This window comes from Phytophthora infestans, genomic scaffold (assembly GCF_000142945.1).
Source record: "Phytophthora infestans T30-4 supercont1.40 genomic scaffold, whole genome shotgun sequence".
Classification (NCBI taxonomy): domain Eukaryota; phylum Oomycota; class Peronosporomycetes; order Peronosporales; family Peronosporaceae; genus Phytophthora; species Phytophthora infestans.
The window spans coordinates 45,482-49,324 of NW_003303719.1; positions in this window are offsets into that span (position 1 = coordinate 45,482).

The window sequence follows — 3,843 nt, forward strand, 5'->3', positions numbered from 1 at the left end:
TTCGCCGGAACTCCTGCCACTGGCCACCTCGTCCAGGTATAGAAGAGCATCTGCAGCGCGCCAGTGTCTCTAGGCCTGATAACGGCATTCTACCTCCCCCGTCTCTCTCTTCAGGAGAGAATACAGCTGTTCACAGCAATCACGTGGAGCATTACCGCTCGTCACGTGGACACATCGTCCGCCGTCGAAGTCGTCACAGACGCCCTGCGTCTTCTTCTCCTCTCCCTCCGCGAGCGAGACCGAAGAAATTGCCGTCACCGTCGTCTTGAACAGAGTCGGAAGACATGTATTCCCGCGCCTGTCCAGTTAATCGATCGGTCACAGCTTCATTGATGCGGTGCACGATTGCGTTCGTGGTCGTGAGGATCGTTCGGTTAGCGAAATACTCGTCGGTAGCAACCTCGGGGTTATTAATCTCGCCATACATCTCGTCGATGATCCGATCTATGCCTCTTGGAATAACGCCCGGACGAATTTCCTGGTCCTCGTCCTCTGGCACAGGAGGATTTTCAATCAGCATATCGCGCGGGATCTTCATGTAATCGCTTCCTAGGGAAGGGTTTACATCATGCCTTCCCTCCTCGACTTGCAGCAGGAACTTGGAGAACGCAGCCATTTCCTCAGCAGTGTCTGTAGTATCAGCAGTGCGCACTCGCATGTTTTCCGTAAGACGGAACGTCTGGAATTGGGGCCACAGCCTAGACGACTTGAGGCAAGCGTCAATTGTCTCGACGGGTGTTCCATTCTTAACGACCGGGAGAATCTGGCGGAAATCTCCCGAAAGTACAAACACTTTCCCCCCAAAAGGCTCGGTATCGTTGTCAAGTATGTCCCGCAGTGTTCTGTCTACTGCCTCGAATGCGTGGCGATGGGCCATAGGTGCTTCGTCCCAAATAATTAAACTTGCATGCTTGATCAACTCCTGAATATGGGAGTTCTTCCTGATACCGCACGTCGAGCTCTCGCTTAATTTCAAAGGGATCTTGAATGTAGAATGCGCTGTCCTACCACCCATAAGTAAGAGCGAGGCAATACCGCTAGACGCCACCGCGATGGCGATTTTCCCCGAGAGTCTGACTTTGGCCAGTATGTTTCGAAGCAGTGTAGATTTTCCAGTACCACCCGGGCCATCAACAAAAAATAGTTTCTTGCCTTCCTCCGGGCATTCAACCGCTTCAATAATCTGTTCGTAAACCACCCGCTGACTTTCTTTAGCTGATCTTCTGTGTTTACAATCGCCTCCAAAGCTGACGCATCGTATCCAGTGAGCTCACGTCGTAGTAATCCGTTTTGGCGAAGCGCTTCGCGAATCAATGTTGGGAACGACCCCAACTGAGGAAGCTCGTCGAAGTCAGCTACCGCATACCCACTCGATTGAAGCAGTTCTTGAATGCTCATTAGCGTTTCAAATTCGACCAGCGCCGACTTGAAGGGGTCCATCAAAGCCTGATGTTTGCGTGCGAAGTCTTGGGAAAGATCCGCGAAAAACCGATCCCATAGAACACCAACATTTGCTGGAGCTGAATACACCAGAATGGTGACGAAGAGCTGGCGTAGTTGATACGGCATTTGGAAGTCAGCCGCTTCCCTCAAACACGAAACCCAATCGTTGCCATTCTCCAAGTAGCCAGCCTCCCGCGCCGCAATTTTGAATGTTGGGCAGACAATCCCGTTAACCGTTCTCAAGTCTTCAAACGACGCTGGACCTCTACGCTGACAGAGCAGTAGCCGAAGGTAGAACCGCTCCATATCTCGAGGAGACACGTGAATCATGCGACCAACGGCAGCTTGATACTGTTTCCGGCGAACCCACCTTTTCGGTTGCCCTTTCTCCGGCGCTTTTCAGCAGAACACTTTGGGAATATCCTGATAAAACATCGTCCTGGCAATATGGTTCTGAGGCTCTTAACTCGCACACAACTCAAAGAATCTGGTCAGCATCGTGTGACTACCACGTTCCAAAACCGCCTCCGGGTTTTCCGTCTCGCGAAAGCAAATTGTCTGGCCTGACTCGAGATGAACCGTTAGCTGTGTCACCGCATGGGGTTTCCTCTGAATCGTGAAATCGAGCAGGCGCATGCAAGCTTCCACCGGAGAAATGTACCGGGCGCTCAAGAAACGTAGAATCTCATTTGGTTCTCGACGCGCACTCTGCTGCCCTCCTCGGACTTCTTCCACAGTGAGTATAGCCATGTTGGGTCCTTTGTACACATACTTGTACAGGTATTTAACCGCAGTAATATTCGTGCACACTTCGACATTGATGTGGCAGCTGTACTTCTGGGATAAGTACGGGTTGTACGGTAGAACCCACTGGTTGATCGTAGCATTGTCGTATTCTCTGCCTTTGAACTTTAGAAAACCTTCTTGCCGTCGACGGCGTCTGTACACTGGATATCCGCTGGCATTGGCCTGTGTAACTTCTGCTAAGGGCTTCGGATATCCTTTGGTGCACTTGCCGTCCTTCATACACGCGCAGGAAGGGTTTGCAGGCCCGCATGGACCATGGAGCATGCATGACATGACCGTCTCATACAGCTGAGGGTTTGTATCCTTATCTGGGATCTGAGCTCATACCATCTTGTCTACGATCTCGCGGGTTCGAGGTTTGTCTTCGTCAGCCAAAATAACCAGTACATGAGCGTGGGGGAGGCCTCGTTTTTGAAACTCGACAACGTAAATCCGCGCGCGCACTCGCCCCAGAACGCCTTGGTTTAAATCGTCAAGCGTCGCTTGCAGTTTCTGCTGCCACACGCGAGCCACGATGTCTGGTCGATCTTGAGCTGTCTGGATATTGGAAGGTATCGCTTTTAGAATCTCGTCCCATTTGGGGTTGCATGTTTCCGTCAGGAAGACGTCGGGCCGTCCATACTCCCGAACAATTGCCATCGAATCTTGATACGACTTGTACATGGACCGCGAGCTACCCAGGTGTGAAGCCGGTAGAATGATACGCTTGCCAACCTGATTAAGAAAGTGGGTTGGTCGTCCTCTGCTGCCTACGTCCCGGTCCGGGTGCACCAATCTGTTCTGGGCCCGGTCATATTCCGACAGCAGCACTTCTCCTTCCGCCAGAGCCAAAGTATCCTCATTGAGCAAAGCGTCTTGAACACCCCTGTATTGATCGGCGCGAAGTGTTTTCTGATTGTCGGCCACCCAGCGAAGCTGTTCTTGCTCACATTTTGCACGCTGATCTACACACCACTGCTGAAATAGACGCCCACCTTGGTGGAGAGCGGACTGATCATCCACTTTCTGGTGGAGACGGAACGCGACGTGTTCACGAAGCGACATCGCCTTCTTGTTTCGATACTCAGCACCATTCGCGAACTCGTCTGTGTAGGTCCAGCCCTTCTCTCCATATGGAAGGAGAAGCGGGTATTGGAGTGGATCGTAATCGGCGTGAGTCTCGTACAAACGTATCAGTCTTTGATCGCGTGTAAAGAGTAGTAGATCCCGAGGCTGAGCCAGGTTGCCATCCTCAATGAGAGTCGCAGCCACTTCAGACACAGTGGGGCGGTTATGTGTCCTCGGTCGCGAGGAGTTGTCATGCAGACGGAACACCAAGTCTACTGGAGACTCCGTGTTGTGTTGGCGAACTTGCTGCCCAAAGTGGAGGAACCGTTGCGCTAATGGGTTGTGCTCTGCCATCATTTTCTCGATGTCTAGTAGTGCAACACGATCCAGATCCGCGAATATACCAAGACGTCGCTCCGCGCGGCGTTTGCATGTCTGGATCCACAATGTAGATCTGCGCAAACTTGGGTGCTACCCGCACGCCTGTCCGACGGTCTATGTGGGAAGGAGGGACCCTAAGTAGTGTCCCATAGCCCCCTTGAATGC